Source organism: Lathyrus oleraceus, chromosome 4 (assembly GCF_024323335.1).
Source record: "Lathyrus oleraceus cultivar Zhongwan6 chromosome 4, CAAS_Psat_ZW6_1.0, whole genome shotgun sequence".
NCBI lineage: Eukaryota > Viridiplantae > Streptophyta > Magnoliopsida > Fabales > Fabaceae > Lathyrus > Lathyrus oleraceus.
This window is the reverse complement of record NC_066582.1, coordinates 252,392,269-252,419,206: the sequence shown is the minus strand read 5'-3', so window position 1 is coordinate 252,419,206 and position 26,938 is coordinate 252,392,269. Positions and strand designations below refer to the sequence as shown.

Sequence of the window (26,938 nt, the reverse complement as noted above, 5' to 3'; positions counted from 1 at the left end):
ATATATATTTGCTCTTAAAAAATGATTTTTTTTAATCTTCACATAAAAAATTTAAAATAATTGAAAAGCACAAACATAAAGATAAGTTTATTTTGCTTTTCTCCATTATCACAAAAATATAAGTTTATATTGGATATGATTTTCTTTTCCTAATTATACTTTAAATTGGTTTGTTTATTCATTCTACTTACAAAATTGTTACCCCAGTGTTATATAATAGATAATACATTAAAGTTTTATAACTATGATTTATGCTTAACAAAATTGTAATTGAAACCATGATTATTTTCTTTTCTTATTCGTATTAATTTAGAATTCCATACGGAAGTAATGATAAACAACTGTCTATAATTATATATATATATATATATATATATATATATATATATATATATATATATATATATATATATATATATATATATATATATATATATATATATATATATATATATATATATATATATATATATATATGTCTCTCTTCTTTATTATCTCTGTTTTCTTTCATGTGTTGCAAATCTGGTTTGATATCATGAATGGAGAAAGGAAACAATTATGAACATGTGGTTGTTTGAAATCCTAAAATCTGATTTGCAATTTTACTTTAAGCATGTTGTAGGTTTTCATTTCTTTTTTTGAAGAACCATTGCAGTAGTAGAAGTAGGGAGAAGTGGGGAGTGAGTGGGTGTATTATCATCACAAAGTTGATATTTTAGAGAGAGAGAGAGAGAGAGAGAGAGAGAGTGAGTGACTAATGAGGAAAATAAGGAATCAGAAACACACGATTAGAGAGAGAGAGAGAGAGGGGGGGGGGGGGACGGAGGGAGCGGAGGGAGCAGAGGGAGATAGACCATATCACAAAGTTTTTTACATAATTACCCTTCACTTACTTCATATTTTACAATTCAAAGCATCAATTTAAGTAACTTCCACGTACAATAATCGCCTAGAGGTTATTGTAGATGAGAGAGACATGGAATAAGTATCTTGAAGTTATATGGAACTGTCAATTCTTCTCTTATCTATTTTTTTTCATTTTTTATTTTTGTCTTTCATATTATGGTTTCAACCTTTTTTATTTTTGTCTTCCATATGGTTTCAACCTTTATCATCACTTTCATTCTTCTAATGTCATGGTATTTTAATTAATTGTTTTGATGTTGAAATGTGTACGTGTTTGCTCAATTTAGTTTTGAATTTGTCTTATCCTTTTTGTTACTTTTAATTTATTTATTTATTCTTTTTATTATGTGCAGTTTTGGTGGAAGTGAACACTACTCAAGAGAGAAAGTTTGTAGAAAAACTGCCTCAATAATCCTTTTTAAATTTGCTTTTATGTCTTTTCAATTTTATGGTAACAAATGTATTATTATTGATTTGTCATAAATAGGAGAGAGGTTGAAGAAATGAGAGAAAAAAATGAACTGTGATCAAATGTTGAAACACAGGGTGAAGTTAAAAATGAATTTAAATTTATTTGGATTTAAAGTGAAATGGAAACTCTTATATAAGGAGGAAGTGAGGGAGCACCTAGATCCAAAACAATAATGGAAAATTGGATAAAAAATGGGGAAATTAAAATTAGGGTTTGGAAATGAATAATAAAAAAAAAATTAAGAAAAAAATAAAGGAAGAAAGATGAATTTTGTTTTGTGTGTTGTGTTAGTGTATGATTAACGAATGAATGTGATATGTATCCTTAAATGAAAAAATTACCCTTTAACTTCCTTTAACTTCCTCTTTGGATTTATAAATTTATCATTACAGAGAAAATTGTTTTATGACAAAATTATCCTTTATGACAAAATTACCTTTTAACTTCCTCTTTGTCTTTATAAATTTATCATTACAGAGAAAACTGTTTTTATATTTTATTTTTCTACTCATCACCACATAATAAAACAAGAGTTTAATTGACATACACTGACAGTGTAAAGAGATTTTACACCATCATCTAATCATAGCCGTCAGATATTAAAAGAAGTTTGACTTTTATTTCAAAAATCTATAAAGTAATACAAACGGATGATGGTGATGAATCGACGGTGTAAAACTTTTTACACTGACAGTGTATAGTAATTAATCTCATAAAACAAACCTTCATGTACATTTGAGATCAATTAACCGCTACATAATTTCTTGGTTTCATTCTCTCAACCAACCATCATTCTCTCGACAGTTACAATTTTATTTGCTCAACCGCTCATCATCCTTTTGGAAGTCATGATTTCATTCTCTCAACTACTCATCATCCTCTCGGCGGCTCTCAATGCTTTGAAATTAAAATTTATTCTATCTTCATCCCACCAAAGAAAAGTGTAAACTTTAAGAGCTTTCATATGAAGGTTCCTCCTTATCCATATTCAATTATAACTTTTTTTCACCATTCTCTTCCATAATATATTCATTAAACTTATTAATGGGGAAATCTGTGAGGTGATAGAGAGTCGGTTGCAAAGGTATGATATGCGATCGAAGGGCGAGTCTTTGACAAGAAACATATAGGTTTTTGTAGGCCTGTCCCATGGTGGAGATGAACACCAACGCAAACGCATGGTGCATATACTACTGACTCAGAAAATGTCATTCTGTAGTCTCTTTTATTTCATTTGTATTTTGATTATATTTCTTCTTTTAATAATAAGAATATTTTTAACCTCTGTTTTGATAATGGTTTTTCTATTCCGGAGCTTGCATATGGGAGATTATTTCTTTACATTTTTACGAACTGTGTTATTCATAATCAAATTTTTCTTTGGTATATAGATGTTGTTAATAACAAAGATTCTCTCATTCCAAAAATCATAAAGGTTCAATATGGACCCAAAGATGAATTTGGAGTGTTTCTCACTTCCCATTTTCTAAACAGCATCTAACTTGAATTGAAATATGTCAAAGTTTGTCTCTCTATTCAACTTAAACACAATATTTTCTCTTGCAATTACAAATATTACATTTTTTTTTTCCAAATCTATGTTAACTTTTTTATTCTTGACAGTAAAGATTAACATTTAGTTGTGAACATAATGTTATAAATATGAATATTTCGTTTACCTGCTATTGAATCAAACTCTTTTATTTGTTTAGTTTTTCTTTTCTGATGGTAAATACTAAATATAGAGTTTTTAATGAGTTTGGTGAAAGTATATATATAGTTATAGTTTAAGCATTTTGGTGTAGCTTTATGTTTGATGGTGATATAAGTGTATTTTAGGAACCACAATACAAGTTACAACAGAGTGAGGTTTCAATAAAATTTTGGAGTTTGGTTTTATATTACTTTCCTTTCTCCATATAAAAGGATAATTTTCTCATTTGAAAAATCAAAAGTGAAGTAACAACGTTATTGTTGTTGTTTTGTAAACTTTTGATAAGAGAATACTTTCTAGATAATGACTAAAGAATTGTAGGGTTGTCACTTTCTATCTTTTCTTTTTTCTTTATAATATTTCAACTTAATTTAGATTTTTTTCCCAACTTTGGTTGCATTTTTCATATATTTATTTTTCAATATTTTCAATTATAGTGTAAAAATCATTTCAATGAAATCAAATGGAAAAGTCAAAAATAATGTTAGGCCTAATGCATATTTTACTATATGCAATGTATCCATTAATGCATCCTTATAAGATCAATCAATGTGAATCAAAATTTAATTAATAGAATAGAAAAATAAAATGATAGTATGTCTATTTAATTTAATCACAAAAAAAATATCTATGAAATTTAATATATTTGATACTTTTATATAATTTTTTTATTAATGTTCTTAAATTGTGAAGGAAGAGAGAGAGAGAGAGAGAGAGAGAGAGAGAGAGAGAGAGAGAGAGAGAGAGAGAGAGAGAGAGAGAGAGAGAGAGAGGAGATAAATCATATCACAAAGTTTTTTACAAAAACAATATATTAAAATCAAAATTAAATAAAAAATACACGTTTATATTTTGACACGTGTGAATATTAAAAAAAGCGGACAAATGGGCACGGGGTGCCCGTTTGGACGCTAGGGCTTTATGGGAATATATACGTTTGGGATGTTGTGTGACATTTCAGGGTTTGCCGTTATACTCACCTGATTTTATCTCTTTCGTCAAGTATTTATAGTTTTTTAAATCTCAAGAGTGCATTGATAAAGGGGTGTACGAAGAACTTATTCGAATCTTTATAAGGTAAAAAAAACTATATTACACTATTTACTATTAATTTTATAATCTTTTTTTCTAAAAAAAATTCTAATTTGAGAGTCTTACATTTTTTCTTTACTACGGAAAACAATTGCACGAAAAAGAAAATATTTCGAATAAAGATTTCATGTTCGACATTCCTTTTAAAGAACATCATTGATTACACAATATCAATAGTATTTTGCATGCTTCGATATAATTTTGAATATCTTTGTTTACCATTTTCAAAGTGTAATAATATTATTTTTAATGCGACATACAATACAAACCTCATAAAAAGAAAAACAAACATTTATGATTCTCTGCTGTGCGCATTAAAAAAAAGCGGACAGACGGGCACGGGAGTGCCCGTGTGAACGCTAGTATATATAATGATTGTGTAATATAAAATGTTGGATCTTAATCATACATGATATTGATTACCATTTATAATGATGTGATTTTTGTATCGTAGGAAATCCAAGACTCTATTTATTATAAGACCAAATGGCAGGACCAACATCTGCTGCTTAGTAGCGGGTTGCTACAAGTAGATTTGGTCATCACTTGTGTTGGTTGATAAAGGTATTATTCATATGTGTTTCCGATCAATAAATGTGAAAATAACCTCAAGAATACCGCCTCTTCTTCAGCTTTTAGAGTTCCGAGTGTATCGAACAACTTGTAAAATTTTGTGAGATGTGTATATGGATCTTCAGAATCTAATCAGAAAAAAGGGTTAGCATAAATAATTTACAATAAATTTGTTTTTATCTCAACTTAGCAAGCATTCGTTTGGGATTTAACTATGCAAGTTGGTCATTTTTTATTGTTGCGGCACGAGATTCTACCACCATTGTTGTTGTTTTCAAGGTTTGCCATGGTTTCTTGCTTTGAAACAATAGACTCTTCTAGCTCTTGTTTCTTCACTAGCACTTCTGCTTTTATGGTCTTTCTATTGTTTCTGTGTGCGATTCGTTCTATTTCAGGATCGAACAAAAGTTGTTCTTCATGAACCTTACTTCGCATAAACAAATTTTAACAGACTGACCAACTGTTAGTAGGTTAGTGACTATAAACAAAATATGCGCATACGTAAATATATGTAAAAAGAATAGTCAAAAGGATAAAATATATCACAATGTCTTTAAAAAATAACACCAGTCCCCCCGACAACGATGTCATTTTTGTTGTAATGTTGATAACAAGTTCAATTTTATTGTCTACATAGAGACTAATTAATATTTTTTATGGTTTTAAGAATGATTTATCAGATGTTTGATTATTTGTGAATACAGAAAGTAAAATAAAAGAATAGAAAATAAAATGAACTTTGGTGTTCTATAGTTGAGAAAACTTGTTGGATTTAGATTTCATTGACTTATTCTTATATAATATCCTTGATCAATAGTAAGTAACTCTAATCAACTATTAATATTACCGTCCTTCCTTTGCAATCATCACAACTCATGAACTCATGTCTGAGTCGACGACGCGAGATCAATCATATTACCTAATAGACGATCTCTCAGTCTATTAACCAATACAACAACATTAAGTTTCAATAAATTCATACTCATATTGAACCTAAATCTAGGTCTAGTAGTGACAAGTACCTTTCGTATATCAACTCATACCATGAAAAATATGTTTTAGGTAGATAATCCAAAACAAGCATCAAGAACAAATAATTCATCCATATTAAATATAAGGAAGAATTACATCGAACACCACAACCAAGATCAAGACATGAGTATTAGGACGACTAAATCTAACCCGAAAATAGAAATTATCTACGTTTACTCATCATAGTCTTACAATTGATCCCTGAAAGAAAGATGTTGGAAAACATTTGTTTCAGATTCCTTGAACAACGTTTCTGCCTTCGGTCTTCCTCTCTTTTTCTTTCATGTTGTATTTTTGGTATGTAATGGACTTTTTCACTCCCAACGAGGAATACTACATAATTACACCAAATTATCTTCAAATGAACTTTTTGAACCTCTATTTATAGGGTCATGTCCTATCATTCTCGCTAAGTTAAATTCAAAAATTATTTATTACATCTACAATCTTCACCATTAAGAAATGCCAGTTCATCCTGCAAGTGGTCTTGACCGCCTTAACCTCGCTTATCTTGCCTCAAGCTCGCTTAGCGAGCAAACCCTTTTTTTGCCATGAAGTAACTTAGCCCTAAAGTTATCTAAACCACCAAGCTAGCTCCGTGCACTTGCTAGTGAACTTTGGTTCTTAGGTGAGGTTATTGACTTTTAAGCATTATTTTGTTGTTCTTTTATGGCTTAGCGAGATCCTATTATTGTCTAAGAGAGCATTGGTGTTTGAATGGTGCATTTTTTCTGCTTTTGATGTTTGGTGCTTTTTACATGTATTTAGTAAACACACTATTAAAAAATTCATACAAATGTTTTAACATGTTTTCTTAATAAATTGATGATTTTTTTTATTGATTACTTGTCAAATAAGTTAGTAAGTGTCTATGCATTTTGCATATTTTGGCCTTATCATATATAAATGGTACATTGTGAATACCGGGATGAGAGAAAACTTAGATATTTATAGGCTTGATTATACTATTAATAATTATAAAGCCATTAATATAATTAAAAAATAATTATCACCCAATATAATGTTCCATTATAAGTCATTATCACCTAATATAATGACCATTAAACTTAAGACCTTAAAAAAAAAAAAACCTCCAAAATATATAGACCATTTAAATACGGGTTTTTTCTACTAACCAAATTATAAATGTTATAGTATTGCATACCATGATAGAGAGTCTTTCTTTCCTACTTCAAATTTATTATTATTTGTGATTTTTCGGATAAGGGATCGTACCAGAATGAAAGTAGATCGTACCATATGTCATCTTTATCATAGAGACATTGTTATTTCCATTTTTAAGTAGGGCATCATTGAACACCTCTAAATCTTTGAACTCCATACCACCATCTTTCTTTCTTTTAAAATAATATTGAGACATACACTAGTAACTACAAGAAAATAAAAGATTAGTTACCAAAATTTTACTACAAATTATTTTCAGAGTTAATCTCAATTTAAAAGACAATTATTTGATTCTAATTACATAAATAAATAAAAAAATATTTTAAAAAAACTTATCCTTTAAAAAATCACGTAAAACATAGTATTCTCTTTTAAAAAATTATTTTTAAATAAAAATAAAAACTCTTATCAATATAAAAACTCACGTAAATTTTTTTTTTCAAAACACTTTTTCTCCATTCGAAATCATTTTTCTTTCACATATCGAAATCACTTTTTTCTTCATTGAAATCACTTTTCCTTTATTAATCGAAATCGTTTTCCTCCATCGAAATCGTTGTTTTTCTGATTAAAATTGCTACTTCTCTGTTGTTGAAACTGCTGCTTCTCATTTATAAATCGAAATAAGTGTTTCTCTGTCATTGATCGAAATCCCTACTTCTCAGTCATCGATCAAAATCACTGTTTAAATATGTTTTTTCATTTTTTTTTTTCATTTTTTAAATGATTATTTGTGATTTTTTATTTAAATGTGATTTTTCTAATAACATCCAAATATATTTAAATAACAATATAATGTGTTTAAACTCATAAAATATGAATTATTTAAGTGTCATTTTTAAATGTAAAAAATTAAATAATCAAATGTTGTTGCTTTTGTCGTAGTTACGACTCTTTAGAACATCTTAAAAAACAACATTTGAATAAAATAATACGAAAAACATTAAGTTAAATTTACAAATTCGAAATTTCGTTAAAATTTCATATATATCTCATGCAAATTATTATTGAAGTTTAAATTGACCCTTTTTTTATGTCACAACTTGATTATTCATTTTTAATTTTTGTCTTAATACTATTAGTTTTAAAATTGAATATATACAATTGGTGAAGTATGTGGTTCATGGTATACTGATGCATAATTTGACCATTTACAAACACATGCAAAACAGAATTTTGAATTTGAACATTCAGCTTCTTCATCTTGTTTCTTAACTTCACATTTGCACTTCACAATCATATACATCTTTTATTCTCATAAATTTCCAAGTCTGTCTTAACATCAATATGCAATTCTACTTTTACATTTTTTCTCTCCCTTGAAAACCCACTGAAATCTAGTAACATGTTTTAATAAAAGAATTTGGCTTTTATCGAATATATGGCTTTACCCTGAATGCCCATTAGCTGTTTGCTGATATGTTTCTTCTAGATGTTTGTGTATATTCCAATATTGTAGTTTTTTTCTTCCTTCAGGCCACTAAGGATAAGTCCCTGGTTGTAGGGTTTCCAACTGTTGAGATATCTCACATAGTCACTACGAGGTGTTTGTAAGTTTCCACTGTCTTTGATAGATTCAGCCTTTTCCTGTAAGAAAAGAAGAGATTTGATGGCATTATAAACTTTGAGGTTATATTGCAGTTAACATATGAGTTTTCTTCCTTTATCAAAATTAAAGGGAATGGTTCAAAAAGGAAACTTATTGGCTTTGATTGAAGCCTACTTCACTATATATAACAATAACAAGAAAAATCTAAATAAATATGATAACCACAATAGTTAAGGTCTAGACATTACCATTAATGAGAAATTGGGAGCAGAGACAAAAATCCAAATGCATCATCAATCTCAGCATTGTTGGGCTTGCATTGCTTCATTAAAGAGGGTTTGGATGTATAATTTGATTTGCATATTGTATTTATTTTCACCTGACACGAAAGAACTGTGGTATTAGATGTTGATAGCATTAACATTTTGATTTCAAAGTTTTTTTGCTTCAGTCTTGATCAAAATGCATAATGAGATTATATTGGATATGAATATTAGATATAAATCTCGTCTTCCACTTGTTTACTAATGAAAAGTGGCAAAAATAAGAGGTATGTACTTCAACTTTTCCCCCTAAAATAATTGCCCCAACTTAGTTATTTACAAACTAAAACTTTTCAATTTTCATATTAGGGCATTTGGTCTAGTGGTATGATTCTAACTTTGGATGTGAGAGGTCCCGAGTTTGATTCTTGGAATGCCTTTTTTTTTATATTATTGTTTTGAGGTTGTAGGAGTTTACTATTGTTAAATGTTTAGTTCAATTTGAATAAGCCACATATTTATTTTTATATTTGTTTAATATATGGAGACTGACAAACTTGACTTGTTTTCTGGTGTATTAAATAATAACTATTAGGCTCCGGGGACTGCATATGAACGCCTTGTGATAAATGCTGTGACACATGAATAATGTATTAGTAGCCAAACCTATTTCCCAACATGACAAACTCTTCCTTTTGCAGTCACAATTGACTAATAAGTTCTTTTTTAGTAATGTGAAAAATCGCATTGTTTTATGACATGAAATGTTGGACAATAAAAAGTCAATTGAGGTCCACGAGGATGCTGCACTTGATTAGTGAAAGTACAAGACGATATGACATGAAATGTTGGACAATAAAAAGTCAATTGAGGTCCACGAGGATGCTGCACTTGATTAGAGAAAGTACAAGACGATAAAGGATCCCTAACCCAAAAATAGAGAGAGAGAGAGAGAGAGAGAGAGAGATGATTAGAAATTATAACATTAAAGAGAGAGTTAAGGTAACAAACTAGCACATGTGGTAGATAATATGGTTAAATATCAACTTAGGTGGTTTGAACACTTGCGGGCATGACCGTATTTGAAGGCATGTAAGGCGGACTACTATACAGGGGACATAATTTGTCACGATTAAACCTTGGTTAAATAGGGTCTCATAAAATGTTTGTTTCCTTTGAATCATGGTTAAATATGACCTCTATTTGTTTTATCATGATTCAACTGCAATTAATCTTCACAAGACCTCCAAAAACTTGAGATGCTCTACTATGGGGAAATTTAAATATCTTATAGTAAGGAGAATTAAACCATATGGAAGGTGGCACAATTTCTAGTTGCAGAGAAATTTCATAAAAAAACTATTTCATAAATTATTAAGAAATGCATAGTTCCATATTTTGGCTATAATAACATTTATTAACATTATCATTATGACGACTTTTGATTCATGTACCTAACTTGATTGTTACAATAACATTATGATGACTTTTGATTCATGTACCTAACTTGATGTTTGTTGTATGATATTGAGCCAATTTTAGATGAATTGACCCATTTTCTAAAATTTGACCAGTGAACTTGTGTATAGTAATGGAAATGTAAAATTGGCAATACAACCCTCACATAGTAAAATGTTAATAAAATGTAAATGTTGTCAATATAATGATGACACGTGGTAAATAAGAGGGCTAAATTCAGTTTTTGCCTATAATAATTGTCAGAACTAACTAATTTAGAAATTCACTAACAAACTTTATCATATCTAGGCATTTGGTCTAGTGGTAGGATTCTTGCTTAGGATGCAAGAGGGCCCGAGTTCAATTCTCGGAATTCTCCATTTTTAAGATATTATTTTTCATTTATTGTTGAAGATGACATGGTTATCTGAATATCACTAAGCATCAGTTTTTATATTCTTAGCATTTAGCATTTGTGTCACATAACTTTGCTAACTCTTTTTGGTGCCTTACAAAGAAAAAACATGTTAGCTTCTAGAGAATATGTTGCTACACCAAATGGTCTCATTTTTGCACATAGATTTCTGTTGCAACTGCACTCATAGACTTTGACTGTACGATCTCAAATCAATGGTTAATCTTGTTTATAATATATATAATGATTGTGTAATATAACCTGTTGGATCTTAATCATATCTGAGATTGATTAACATTTATAATATATATAATGATGTGGTTAAGATTTATACCTGAGATTATATTGGATATGAATATTAGATATAAATTCCGTCTTCCACTTGTTTACGGATGACAAGTGGTGAAAATAAGAGGTATGTACTTCAACATTTCCCCCCAAAAACAATTGTCCTAACTATGTTATTTACAAACTAAAACTTTTCATATTAGGGTATTTGGTCTAGTGGTATGATTTTCGCTTTGGGTGTGAGAGGTCCTGAGTTTGATTCTCGGATTGCCCCTTTATTTTTATTTTGAGGTTGTAGAAGTTTACTATTGTTAAATGTTTAATTCAATTCGAATAAGCCATATATTTATTTTTATATTTGTTTAATATATGGAAACTGACAAACTTGACTTGTTTTCTGGTGTATTAGTTAATAACTATTAGGCTTTAGGGGCTGCATATGAATGCCTTGTGATAAATGTTGTGATACATTAATAAGGTATTAGTAGCCAAACCTATTTCCCAACATGACAAACTCTTCCTTTTGCAGTCAAAATTGGCTAATAAGTTCTTTTATAGTAATGTGAAAAATTGCATTGTTGTATGACATGAAATGTTGGACAATAAAAAGCCAACTGAGGTCCACGAGGATGCTGTACTTGATTAGTGAAAGTACAAGACGAGAAAGGATCCCTAACCCAGAGAGAGGGAGAGAGAGAGAGAGAGAGAGATATGATTAGGAATTATAACATTAAAGAGAGAGTTAAGGTAACAAACTAGCACTTGTGGTAGATAGTATGGTTAAATATCAACTTAGGTGGTTTGAACACTTGCGGGCATGACCGTCTTTGAAGGCATGTAAGGCGGACTACTGTACATGGGACAAAATTTGTCACGATTAAACCTTGGTTAAATAGGGTCTCATAAAATGTTTACTGCCTTTGAATCATGGTTAAATATAGCCTCTATTTGTTTTATCATGGTTCAACTGTAATTAATCTTCACAAGACCTCCAAAAACATGAGATGCTCTACGATGGGAAAATCTAAATATCCTACAGTGAGGAGAATTAAACCATATGGATGGTGGCACAATTGCTAGATGTAGAGAAATTTCATAAAAAACTATTTCATAAATTATTAAGAAATGCAGAGTTCCATATTTTGGCTATAATAACATTTATTAACATTATCATTATGACGACTTTTGATTCATGTACCTAACTTGATTGTTACAATAACATTATGATGACTTTTGATTCATGTACCTAACTTGATGTTTGTTGTATGATATTGAGCCAATTTTAGATGAATTGACCCATTTTTTAAAATTTGACCAGTGAACTTGTGTATAGTAATGGAAATGTAAAATTGGCAATACAACCCTCACATAGTAAAATGTTAATAAAATGAGAATGTCGTCAATATAATGATGACACGTGGTAAATAAGAGGGCTAAATTCAGTTTTTGCCCATAATAATTGTCTGAACTAACTAATTTAGAAATTCACTAACAAAATTTATCATAATTGGGCATTTGGTCTAGTGGTGTGATTCTCGCTTAGGGTGTGAGAGGTCCCGAGTTCAACTCTTGGAATTCCCCATTTTTAAGATCTTATTTTTCATTTATTGTTGAAGCTGACATGGTTATCTGAATATCACTAAGCATCAGTTTTTATATTCTTAGCATCTAGCATTTGTGTCACATAACTTTGCTAACTCTTTTTGGTGCCTTACAAAGAAAAAACATGTTAGCTTCTAGAGAATATATTACTACACCAAATGGTCTCATTTTTGCACATAGATTTCTGTTGCAACTGCAGTCATAGACTTTGACTGTACAATTTCAAATCAATGGTCAATCTTGTTTATAATATATATTGATTGTGTAATATAACCTGTTGGATCTTAATCATACCTGAGATTGATTAACATTTATAATATATATAATGATGTGATTAACAGTTATACCTGAGATTATATTGGATATGAATATTCGATATAAATCTCGTCTTCCACTTGTTTACTGATGACAAGTGGTGAAAATAAGAGGTATGTACCTCAACTTTCCCCCTAAAACAATTGTCCCAACTTTGTTATTTACAAACTAAAACTTCGTATATTAGGGAATATGGTCTAGTGGTATAATTCTTGCTTTGGGTTTGAGAGGTCCCGAGTTTGATTCTTGGATTGCCCCTTTATTTTTATTTTGAGGTTGTAGAAGTTTACTATTGTTAAATGTTTAATTCAATTCGAATAAGCCATATATTAATTTTTATATTTGTTTAATATATGGAAACTGACAAACTTGACTTGTTTTCTGGTGTATTAATTAATAACTATTAGGCTTTAGGGGCTGCATATGAATGCCTTGTGATAAATGTTGTGATACATGAATAATGTATTAGTAGCCAAACCTATTTCCCAACATGAAAAACTCTTCCTTTTGCAGTCAAAATTGGCTAATAAGTTCTTTTATAGTAATGTGAAAAATTGCATTGTTGTATGACATGAAATGTTGGACAATAAAAAGCCAACTGAGGTCCACGAGGATGCTGTACTTGATTAGTGAAAGTACAAGACGAGAAAGGATCCGTAACCCAGAGAGAGAGAGAGAGAGAGATATGATTAGGAATTATAACATTAAAGAGAGAGTTAAGGTAACAAACTAGCACTTGTGGTAGATAGTATGGTTAAATATCAACTTAGGTGGTTTGAACACTTGCGGGCATGACCGTCTTTGAAGACATGTAAGGCGGACTACTGTACATGAGATAAAATTTGTCACGATTAAACCTTGGTTAAATAGGGTCTCATAAATTTTTTACTGCCTTTGAATCATGGTTAAATATAACCTCTATTTGTTTTATCATGGTTCAACTGTAATTAATCTTCACAAGACCTCCAAAAACATGAGATGCTCTACTATGGGAAAATCTAAATATCCTACAGTGAGGAGAATTAAACCATAGGGATGGTGGCACAATTGCTAGATGTAGAGAAATTTCATAAAAAACTATTTCATAAATCATTAAGAAATGCAGAGTTCCATATTTTGGCTATAATAACATTTATTAACATTATCATTATGACGACTTTTGATTCATGTACCTAACTTGATTGTTATAATAACATTATGATGACTTTTGATTCATGTACCTAACTTGATGTTTGTTGTATAATATTGAGCCAATTTTAGATGGATTGACCCATTTTTTAAAATTTGATCAGTGAACTTGTGTATAGTAATGGAAATGTAAAATTGGCAATACGACCTTCACATAGTAAAATGTTAATAAAATGTGAATGTTGCCAATATAATGATGACATGTGGTAAATAAGAGGGCTATATTCAGTTTTTGCCTATAATAATTGTATGAACTAACTAATTTAGACATTCACTAAGAAATCTTAGCATATTTGGGCATTTGGTCTAGTGGTATGATTCTCGCTTAGGTTGCGAGAGGTCCCGAGTTCAATTCTCGGAATGCTCCATTTTTAAGATCTGATTTTTCATTCATTGTTGAAGCTGACATGGTTATCTGAATATCATTAAGCATCAGTTTTTATATTCTTAGCATCTAGCATTTGTGTCACGTCACTTTGCTAACTCTTTTTGGTGCCTTACAAAGAAAAAACATGTTAGCTTCTAAGGAATATGTTGCTACACCAAATGGTCTCATTTTTGCACATAGACTTCTGTTGCAACTGCAGTCATAGACTTTGACTGTACGATCTCAAATCAATGATCAATCTTGTTTATAATATATATAATGATTGTGTAATATAACCTGTTGGATCTTAATCATACCTGAGATTGATTAACATTTATAATGATGTGATTTTTGTATCGTAGGAAATCCTAGACTTTATTTATTCTAAGACCATATGGCAGGACCAACATCTGCTACTTAGTAGCGGGTTGCTACAAGCAGATTTGGTCATCACTTGTGTTGGTTGATAAAGGTATTATTCATATGTGTCGTCGATCAATAAATGTGAAAATAACCTCATGAATACTGCCTCTTCTTCAGCTTTTAGAGTTCCGAGTGTATCGAACAACTTGTAAAATTTTGTGAGATGTGTATATGGATATTCAGAATCTAATCCGGAAAAAGGGTTAGCATAAATAATTTACAATAAATTTGTGTTTATCTCAACTTAGCGAGCATTCGTTTACGATTCAACTATGCAAGTTGGTTGTTTTTTACTATTGCAGCACAAGATTCTACCACCATTGTTGTTGTTTTCAAGGTTTTCCATGGTTTCTTGCTTTGAAACAATAGACTCTTCTAGTTCTTTTTTCTTTGCTAGCAATTTTGCTTTTATGGTCTTTCTATTGTTTCTGTGTGCGATTCGTTCTATTTTAGGATCAAACCAAAGTTGTTCTTCATGAACCTTACCTCGCATAAACAAATTTTAAAATACTAACCAACTCTTAGTAGGTTAGTGACTATAAACAAAATATGCACATACGTAAATATATGTAAATAGGATAGTCAAAATGATAAAATATATCACAATGTCTTTAAAAACCAACACCAGTCCCCCGACAACGATGACATTTTTGTTGTAATGTAGATAACAAGCTCAATTTTATTATCTACATAGAGACTAATTAATATTTTCTATGGTTTTAATAATGATTTATCAGATGTTTGATTATTTGTGAATACAAAAAGTAAAATAAAAGAATAGAAAATAAAATGAACTTTGGTGTTCAATAGTTGAGAAAATATATTGGGTTAGATTTCATTGACTTATTCTTATATAATATCCTTGATCAATATTAAGTAACTCTAATCAACTATTAATATTACCTTCCTTTGCTATCATTGCAACTCATGTCTGAGTCAACGACGCAAGATCAATCATATTACCTAATAGACGATCTCTCAGTCTATTAACCAATACAACAACATTAAGTTTCAACAAATTCATACTCATATTGAACTTAAATCTAGGTCTAAACTTTAGAATATCCAATAGATGAAAAGATTAAATCTAGTAGTGACAAGTACCTTTCGCATATCAACTCATACCATGAAAAATATGTTTTAGGTAGATAATCCAAAACAAGCATTAAAAACAAATAATTCATCCATATTAGATATAAGGAAGAATTACATTGAACACCACGACCAAGATCAAGACATGAGTATTAGGACGACTAAATCTAACCCGAAAATAGAAATTATCTACACTTACTCATCATAGCCTTACAATTGATCCCTGGAAGAAAGATGTTGAAAAACATCTGTTTCAGATTTCTTGAACAACGTTTCTGCCTTCAGTTTTCCCCTCTTTTTCTTTCATGTTGTATTTTTGGTATATAATGGACTTTTTCACTCCGAACAAGGAATTCTACATAATTACACCAAATTATCTTCAAATGAAGTTTTTGAACCTCTATTTATAGGGTTATGTCCTACCATTCTCGCTAAGTTAAGTTCAAAGTTTATTTATTACATCTACAATCTTCACCATTAAGAAATGTCAGTTCATCCTGCAAGTGGTCTTGACCGCCTTAACCTCGCTTAGCTTGCCTCAAGCTCGCTTAGTGAGCAAACCCTTTTTTCGCCATGAAGTAACTTAGCCCTAAACCTATCTAAACCACCAAGCTAGCTCCATGCGCTTTCTAGTGAACTTTGGTTCTTGGATGAGGTTATTGACTTTTAAGCATTATTTTGTTGTCCTTTTATGGCTTAGCGAGATCTTATTATTGTCTAAGCGAGGATTGGTGTTTGAATGGTGCATTTTATATGCTTTTGGTGTTTGGTCCTTTTTACATGTATTTAGTAAACACACTTTTAAAAAATTCATACAGGTGTTTTATTATGTTTTCTTGATAAATTGATGATTTTTTTATTGATTACTTGTCAAATAAGTCAGTAAGTGTCTAAGCATTTTGCATATTTTGACCTTATCATATATAAAGGGTACATTGTGAATCCTGGAATGAGAGAAAACTTAGAGACCAAAGACTATTTATAAGCTTGATTATACCATTAATAATTATAAAGTCATTAATAGAATTAAAAGATAATTATCACCCAATATAATGACCCATTAAAAGTCATTATCACCTAATATAATGACCATTAAATTTAACACCCTTAAAAAAATAAAAACTTCTAAAATATATAGACTATTTAAATGCGGGTTTTTAATAATAATCAATTTATAAATGTTAGAGTATTACACACCACGATAGAGAGTCTTTCTTTCCTACTTCAAATTCATCATTATTTGCGATATTTAGGGTTAAGGGGTCGTTGCTGAATGAAAGTAGATCGTACCACATGTCATCTTTATCATAGAGACATCGTCATTTCCATTTGCTAAGTAGGGCATCATTGAATACCTCTAAATCTTTGAACCTCTATACCGCCATCTTTCTTTCTTTTACATGCATTTTCTCAGCTTACCCAACAAATCTTTTCTTGGTCCGTGCATCCAATCCATAAAAACTTCTTCAGAATAACATTTTTTTTATAGATTTGTACAATGATAAATAGTATATTGGTATGGTTATAAGAATTTATAAATGATACACATCTCAAAGATCCTTAATATAGTTATCTTAAATGTTGATTTCATATAGCTTTGATACTCCTTAAGTTATCAGTTGAGTCTTTCCTAAATAATATAGTGTTGTCTATAAACTATAGGATGTTGAATTTGAAGTTATGCGTTAATTGATATCCCTCATAATCTCCATTTAGGATTGCTTCATGACATAAATTGGTAAATCCTTGAGCTATTATTAAAAATATAAAGGGTGATAATGACTCTCCTTGGCATAATCCACGGCCCATATGAAATTCCTCTATTGGGATCCCATTCAGTAATATTGACTTACAACTATTAAAAATACAAAATCTTATCCACCTAATCCATTTCCATCCAAAGCTTATTCTTTGAAGCATACATTTCAGATGTACTCATTCAACACAATCATATGCCTTCTCAAAAATATTGAAGATGAGGCATTGATCTTTTCTTCTTTTGGCTAAATCAATTATCCGCTAAGAATTTTTTTTCTTAGATGAAGGCAATTTTGAATTTTAAAATGACTTTTCCTAGCACCAACCTTAATCTTGCAACTAGTAGCTTTGAAATAATTTTGTAAAGGCAACCAATTTGGGCCTATAGTCACTTAGATCTTGAAGGTGGGTTGAATTTGGATATTAATGTTGGGTGTTATTTACTACACCCCATGTAGTGATAACACATTATATGGAAACTCCAAAATTTTCTTCTTATACTCTAGATTTTAAAATTCAGATACGTTCATTCTACAATAAAATCATTTCATGATTGAGGCACCCAAATTTTGTCAAAAATTGGTCAGAATTTCAATCTCCGAATTAATCTTGCATGTGTATTTTTGTGTGTTTTTTTAAATCATAGTTTTGGATTCTAAACTCCAGATTAAACTCATGATAGTATTTTACACTCATTGACACTAAGTTAGAAGAAAATTGATTTTTTTAATAAACTTACATTATAAGTCATTTATAAATCAAACCCACGATAAACCATATACATTTGTCACTTAATAATAAGAACAAAATAGAAGGACTAATGCGTATATATGAATGCCAAAATGTCAAATATAAAATGCCAATATGTCATAATCATCCAAAATATAAACCATAATACAAAAATATCAAAATATACAAAATAAAATTCCACTAATCCGTATATTTGACGCCCATGTTCCTCCTTTGCCGCTGGTACTATAATGCATGCCATGCATGTGCTATGATGGCTCGTAGAGTGGCCATTTGAGGAGTCTCTTCCTCAAACTCGCACATAGCTATGCCATTTATCCCAATTCTCATCAACACCCATGTAGAGGACATTGGTTCTAGCATCAACGACATAGTCTCTAGGTATGCCCTGCATATATCCGAAGTGACACATGACTCACTCAGGTAAATATGGGTACATAACTCGAGACCCACAGGTTGAGATATCCCTGGTTGTAGGGCTTCCAACTGTTGAGATATCCCACATAGTCACTACGAGGTGTTTGTAAGTTTCCACTGTCTTTGATGGATTCAAATTTTTATTGTAAGAAAAGAAAAGATCTGATGGCATTATAAACTTTGAGGTTATATTGCAGTTAACATATGAGTTTTCTTCCTTTATCAAAATTAAAGGGAATGGTTCAAAAAGGAAACTTATTGGCTTTGATAGAAGCTTACTTCACTATATATAACAATAACACGAAAAATCCTAATAAATACGATAACCACAATGGTTAAGGCCTAGACATTAGCACTGTATGAGAAATTGGGAGCAGAGACAGAAATCCAAATGCATCATCAATCTCAGCATTGTTGGGTTTGCATTGCTTCATCAAAGAGGTTTTTGATGTATAATTTGATTTGCATATTGTATTTATTTTCACATGACACGAAAGAACTATGGTATTAGATGTTGATAACATTAACATTTTGATTTCAATGTTGTTTTGCTTCAGTCTTGATCAAATTACATAATGAGATTATATTGGATATGAATATTCGATATAAATCTCGTCTTCCACTTGTTTACTGATGACAAGTGGTGAAAATAAAAGGCATGTACCTCAACTTTTCCCCCTAAAACAATTGTCCCTACTTCGTTATTTACAAACTAAAACTTTGCATATTAGGGAATTTGGTCTAGTGGTATAATTCTCGCTTTGGGTTCGAGAGGTCCCGAGTTTGATTCTCGGATTGCCCCTTTATTTTTATTTTGAGGTTGTAGAAGTTTACTATTGTTAAATGTTTAATTCAATTCGAATAAACCATATATTTATTTTTATATTTGTTTAATATATGAAAACTGACAAACTTGACTTGTTTTCTGGTGTATTAATTAATAACTATTAGGCTTTAGGGGCTGCATATGAATGCCTTGTGATAAATGTTGTGATACATGAATAATGTATTAGTAGCCAAACCTATTTCCCAACATGACAAACTCTTCCTTTTGCAGTCAAAATTGGATAATAAGTTCTTTTATAGTAATGTGAAAAATTGCATTGTTGTATGACATGAAATGTTGGACAATAAAAAGCCAACTGAGGTCCACGAGGATGCTGTACTTGATTAGTGAAAGTACAAGACGAGAAAGGATCCCTAACCCAGAGAGAGAGAGAGAGAGATATGATTAGGAATTATAACATTAAAGAGAGAGTTAAGGTAACAAACTAGCAATTGTGGTAGATAGTATGGTTAAATATCAACTTAGGTGGTTTGAACACTTGCGGGCATGACCGTCTTTGAAGGCATGTAAGGAGGACTACTGTACATGGGACAAAATTTGTCACGATTAAACCTTGGTTAAATAGGGTCTCATAAATTTTTTACTGCCTTTGAATCATGGTTAAATATAACCTCTATTTGTTTTATCATGGTTCAACTGTAATTAATCTTCACAAGACCTCCAAAAACATGAGATGCTCTACTATGGGAAAATCTAAATATCCTACAGTGAGGAGAATTAAACCATATGGATGGTGGCACAATTGCTAGATGTAGAGAAATTTCATAAAAAACTATTTCATAAATCATTAAGAAATGCATAGTTCCATATTTTGGCTATAATAACATTTATTAACATTATCATTATGACGACTTTTGATTCATGTACCTAACTTGATTGTTATAATAACATTATGATGACTTTTGATTCATGTACCTAACTTGATGTTTGTTGTATAATATTGAGCCAATTTTAGATGCATTGACCCATTTTTTAAAATTTGATCAGTGAACTTGTGTATAGTAATGGAAATGTAAAATTGGCAATACGACCTTCACATAGTAAAATGTTAATAAAATGTGAATGTTGCCAATATAATGATGACATGTGGTAAATAAGGGGGCTATATTCAGTTTTTGCCTATAAGAATTGTATGAACTAACTAATTTAGACATTCACTAAGAAATCTTAACATATTTGGGCATTTGGTCTAGTGGTATGATTCTTGCTTAGGGTGCGAGAGGTCCTGAGTTCAATTCTCGGAATGCCCCATTTTTAAGATCTGATTTTTCAGTTATTGTTGAAGCTGACATGGTTATCTGAATATCACTAAGCATCAGTTTTTATATTCTTAGCATCTAGCATTTGTGTCACATCACTTTGCTAATTCTTTTTGGTGCCTTACAAAGAAAAAACATGTTAGCTTCTAAGGAATATGTTGCTACACCGAATGGTCTCATTTTTGCACATAGATTTCTGTTGCAAGTGCAGTCATAGACTTTGACTGTACGATCTCAAATCAATGGTCAATATTGTTTATAATATATATAATGATTGTGTAATATAACCTGTTGGATCTTAATCATACCTGAGATTGATTAACATTTATAATATATATAATGATGTGATTAACATTTATACCTGAGATTATATTGGATATGAATATTCGATATAAATCTCGTCTTCCACTTGTTTACTGATGACAAGTGGTGAAAATAAGAGGTATGTACCTCAACTTTTCCCCCTAAAACAATTGTCCGAACTTTGTTATTTACAAACTAAAACTTCGCATATTAGGGAATATGGTCTAGTGGTATAATTCTCGCTTTGGGTTCGAGCGGTCCCGAGTTTGATTCTTGGATTGCCCCTTTATTTTTATTTTGAGGTTGTAGAAGTTTACTATTGTTAAATGTTTAATTCAATTCGAATAAGCCATATATTTATTTTTATATTTGTTTAATATATGGAAACTGACAAACTTGACTTGTTTTCTGGTGTATTAATTAATAACTATTAGGCTTTAGGGGCTGCATATGAATGCCTTGTGATAAATGTTGTGATACATGAATAATGTATTAGTAGCCAAACCTATTTCCCAACATGACAAACTCTTCCTTTTGCAGTCAAAATTGGCTAATAAGTTCTTTTATAGTAATGTGAAAAATTGCATTGTTGTATGACATGAAATGTTGGACAATAAAAAGCCAACTGAGGTCCACGAGGATGCTGTACTTGATTAGTGAAAGTACAAGACGAGAAAGGATCTGTAACCCAGAGAGAGAGAGAGAGAGAGAGAGAGAGAGAGAGAGAGAGATATGATTAGGAATTATAACATTAAAGAGAGAGTTAAGGTAACAAACTAGCACTTGTGGTAGATAGTATTAGGCTTTAGGGGCTGCATATGAATGCCTTGTGATAAATGTTGTGATACATGAATAATGTATTAGTAGCCAAACCTATTTCCCAACATGACAAACTCTTCCTTTTGCAGTCAAAATTGGCTAATAAGTTCTTTTATAGTAATGTGAAAAATTGCATTGTTGTATGACATGAAATGTTGGACAATAAAAAGCCAACTGAGGTCCACGAGGATGCTGTACTTGATTAGTGAAAGTACAAGACGAGAAAGGATCTGTAACCCAGAGAGAGAGAGAGAGAGAGAGAGAGAGAGAGAGAGAGAGAGAGAGAGATATGATTAGGAATTATAACATTAAAGAGAGAGTTAAGGTAACAAACTAGCACTTGTGGTAGATAGTATTAGGCTTTAGGGGCTGCATATGAATGCCTTGTGATAAATGTTGTGATACATGAATAATGTATTAGTAGCCAAACCTATTTCCCAACATGACAAACTCTTCCTTTTGCAGTCAAAATTGGCTAATAAGTTCTCTTATAGTAATGTGAAAAATTGCATTGTTGTATGACATGAAATGTTGGACAATAAAAAGCCAACTGAGGTCCACGAGGATGCTGTACTTGATTAGTGAAAGTACAAGACGAGAAAGGATCTGTAACCCAGAGAGAGAGAGAGAGAGAGAGAGAGAGAGATATGATTAGGAATTATAACATTAAAGAGAGAGTTAAGGTAACAAACTAGCACTTGTGGTAGATAGTATGGTTAAATATCAACTTAGGTGGTTTGAACACTTGCGGGCATGACCGTCTTTGAAGGCATGTAAGGTGGACTACTGTACATGGGACAAAATTTGTCACGATTAAACCTTGGTTAAATAGGGTCTCATAAATTTTTTACTGCCTTTGAATCATGGTTAAATATAACCTCTATTTGTTTTATCATGGTTCAACTGTAATTAATCTTCACAAGACCTCCAAAAACATGAGATGCTCTACTATGGGAAAATCTAAATATCCTACAGTGAGGAGAATTAAACCATATGGATGGTGGCACAATTGCTAGATGTAGAGAAATTTCATAAAAAACTATTTCATAAATCATTAAGAAATGCAGAGTTCCATATTTTGGCTATAATAACATTTATTAACATTATCATTATGACAACTTTTGATTCATGTACCTAACTTGATTGTTATAATAACATTATGATGACTTTTAATTCATGTACCTAACTTGATGTTTGTTGTATAATATTGAGCTAATTTTAGATGGATTGACCCATTTTTTAAAATTTGATCAGTGAACTTATGTATAGTAATGGAAATGTAAAATTGGCAATACAACCCTCACATAGTAAAATGTTAATAAATTGTGAATGATGCCAATATAATGATGATATGTGATAAATAAGAGGGCTAAATTCAGTTTTTGCCAATAATAATTGTCTGAACGAACTAATTTAGATAGTGACTAACAACATTTATCATATTTGGGCATTTGGTCTAGTGGTATGATTCTCTCTTTGGGTGCAAGATGTCTTGAGTTCAATTCTCAGAATGCCCCATTTTTAAGATCTGTTTTTTCATTTATTGTTGAATCTGACAGGGTTTTGTGAATATCATTAAGCATCAGTTTTTATATTCTTAGCATCTAGCATTTGTGTCGCGTCACTTTGCTAACTCTTTTTGGTACCTTACAAAGAAAAAACATGTTAGCTTCTAAGGAATATGTTGCTACACCAAATGGTCTCATTTTTGCACATAGACTTCTGTTGCAACTGCAGTCATAGACTTTGACTGTACGATCTCAAATCAATGGTCAATCTTGTTTATAATATATATAATGATTGTGTAATATAACCTGTTGGATCTTAATCATACCTGAGATTGATTAACATTTATAATGATGTGATTTTTGTATCGTAGGAAATCCTAGACTTTATTTATTCTAAGACCATATGGAAGGACCAACATCTGCTACTTAGTAGCGGGTTGCTACAAGCAGATTTGGTCATCACTTGTGTTGGTTGATAAAGGTATTATTCATATGTGTCGTCGATCAATAAATGTGAAAATAACCTCATGAATACCGCCTCTTCTTCAGCTTTTAGAGTTCCGAGTGTATCAAACAACTTGTAAAATTTTGTGAGATGTGTATATGGATCTTCAGAATCTAATCCGGAAAAAGGGTTAGCATAAATAATTTACAATAAATTTGTGTTTCTCTCAACTTAGCGAGCATTCGTTTACGATTCAACTATGCAAGTTGGTTGTTTTTTACTATTGTGGCACAAAATTCTACCACCATTGTTGTTGTTTTCAAGGTTTTCCGTGGTTTCTTGCTTTGAAACAATAGACTCTTCTAGTTCTTTTTTCTTCGCTAGCAATTTTGCTTTTATGGTCTTTCTATTGTTTTTGTGTGCAATTCGTTCTATTTTAGGATCAAACCAAAGTTATTCTTCATGAACCTTACCTCGCATAAACAAATTTTAACAATCTAACCAACTGTTAGTAGGTTAGTGACTATAAACAAAATATGCATATATGTAAGTAGAATAGTCAAAATGATAAAATATATCACAATGTCTTTAAAAACTAACACCAGTCCCCCGACAACGATGTCATTTTTGTTGTAATGTAGATAACAAGTTCAATTTTATTATCTACATAGAGACTAATTAATATTTTCTATGGTTTTAAGAATGATTTATCAGATATTTGATTATTTGTGAATACAAAAAGTAAAATAAAAGAATAGAAAATAAAATGAACTTTGGTGTTCAATAGTTGAGAAGATATATTGGGTTAGATTTCATTGACTTATTCTTATATAATATCCTTGATCAGTATTAAGTAACTCTAATCAACTATTAATATTACCTTCCTTTGCTATCATTGCAACTCATGTCTGAGTCAACGACGCAAGATCAATCATATTACCTAATAGACGATCTCTCAGTCTATTAACCAATACAACAACATTAAGTTTCAACAAATTCATACTCATATTGAACCTAAATCTAGGTCTAAACTTTAGAATATCCAATAGATGAAAAGATTAAATCTAGTAGTGACAAGTACCTTTCGCATATCAACTCATACCATGAAAAATATGTTTTAGGTAGATAATCCAAAACAAGCATTAAGAACAAATAATTCATCCATATTAGATATAAGGAAGAATTACATTGAACACCACGACCAAGATCAAGACATGAGTATTAGGACGACTAAATCTAACCCGAAAATAGAAATTATTTACACTTACTCATCATAGCCTTACAATTGATCCCTGGAAGAAAGATGTTGAAAAACATCTGTTTCAGATTTCTTGAACAACGTTTCTGCCTTCAGTCTTCCCCTCTTTTTCTTTCATGTTGTATTTTTGGTATATAATGGACTTTTTCACTCCCAACAAGGAATTCTACATAATTACACCAAATTATCTTCAAATGTAGTTTTTGAACCTCTATTTATAGGGTTATCTCCTACCATTCTCGCTAAGTTAAGTTCAAAGTTTATTTATTACATCTACAATCTTCACCATTAAGAAATGTCAGTTCATCCTGCAAGTGGTCTTGACCGCCTTAACCTCGCTTAGCTTGCCTCAAGCTCGCTTAGTGAGCAAACCCTTTTTCCGCCATGAAGTAACTTAGCCCTAAACTTATCTAAACCACCAAGCTAGCTCCATGCGCTTTCTATTGAACTTTGGTTCTTGGGTGAGGTTATTGACTTTTAAGCATTATTTTGTTGTCCTTTTATGGCTTAGCGAGATCTTATTATTGTCTAAGCGAGAATTGGTGTTTGAATGGTGCATTTTATATGCTTTTGGTGTTTGGTCCTTTTTACATGTATTTAGTAAACACACTTTTAAAAAATTCATACAGGTGTTTTATTATGTTTTCTTGATAAACTGATGATTTTTTTATTGATTACTTGTCAAATAAGTCAGTAAGTGTCTAAGCATTTTGCAAATTTTGACCTTATCATATATAAATGGTACATTGTGAATCCTGGAATGAGAGAAAACTTAGAGACCAAAGACTATTTATAAGCTTGATTATACCATTAATAATTCTAAAGTCATTAATAGAATTAAAAGATAATTATCACCCAATATAATGACCCATTAAAAGTCATTATCATCTAATATAATGACCATTAAATTTAACACCCTTAAAAAAATAAAAACTTCTAAAATATATAGACTATTTAAATGCAGGTTTTTAATAATAATCAATTTATAAATGTTAGAGTATTACACACCACGATAGAGAGTCTTTCTTTCCTACTTCAAATTCATCATTATTTGCGATATTTTGGGTTAAGGGGTCGTTGCTGAATGAAAGTAGATCGTACCACATGTCATCTTTATCATAGAGACATCGTCATTTCCATTTGCTAAGTAGGGCATCATTGAATACCTCTAAATCTTTGAACCTCTATACCACCATCTTTCTTTCTTTTACATGCATTTTCTCAGCTTACCCAACAAATCTTTTCTTGGTCCGTGCATCCAATCCATAAAAACTTCTTCAGAATAACATTTTTTTTATAGATTTGTACAATGATAAATAGTATAGTGGTATGGTTATAAGAATTTATAAATGATACACATCTCAAAGATCCTTAATATAGTTATCTTAAATGTTGATTTCATATAGCTTTGATACTCCTTAAGTTATCAGTTGAGTCTTTCCTAAATAATATAGTGTTGTCTATAAACTATAGGATGTTGAATTTGAAGTTATGCGTTAATTGATATCCCTCATAATCTCCATTTAGGATTGCTTCATGACATAAATTGGTAAACCGTTGAGCTATTATTAAAAATATAAAGGGTGATAATGACTCTCCTTGGCATAATCCACGACCCATATGAAATTCCTCTATTGGGA

At 30.8% G+C, this 26,938-nt stretch overlaps 2 non-coding genes across 2 annotated transcripts; both read left to right on the top strand.

Annotated features, from left to right (window-relative positions):
- Positions 1-14,347: 14,347 nt before the first annotated feature.
- On the top strand, positions 14,348-14,419 carry TRNAP-AGG (transfer RNA proline (anticodon AGG)). The gene has a single exon. It is a non-coding gene; the product is annotated as a tRNA-Pro (tRNA).
- Positions 14,420-20,884: 6,465 nt separating this feature from the next.
- Positions 20,885-20,956, top strand: TRNAP-AGG (transfer RNA proline (anticodon AGG)). Its single transcript has one exon. It is a non-coding gene; the product is annotated as a tRNA-Pro (tRNA).
- Positions 20,957-26,938: the final 5,982 nt, after the last annotated feature.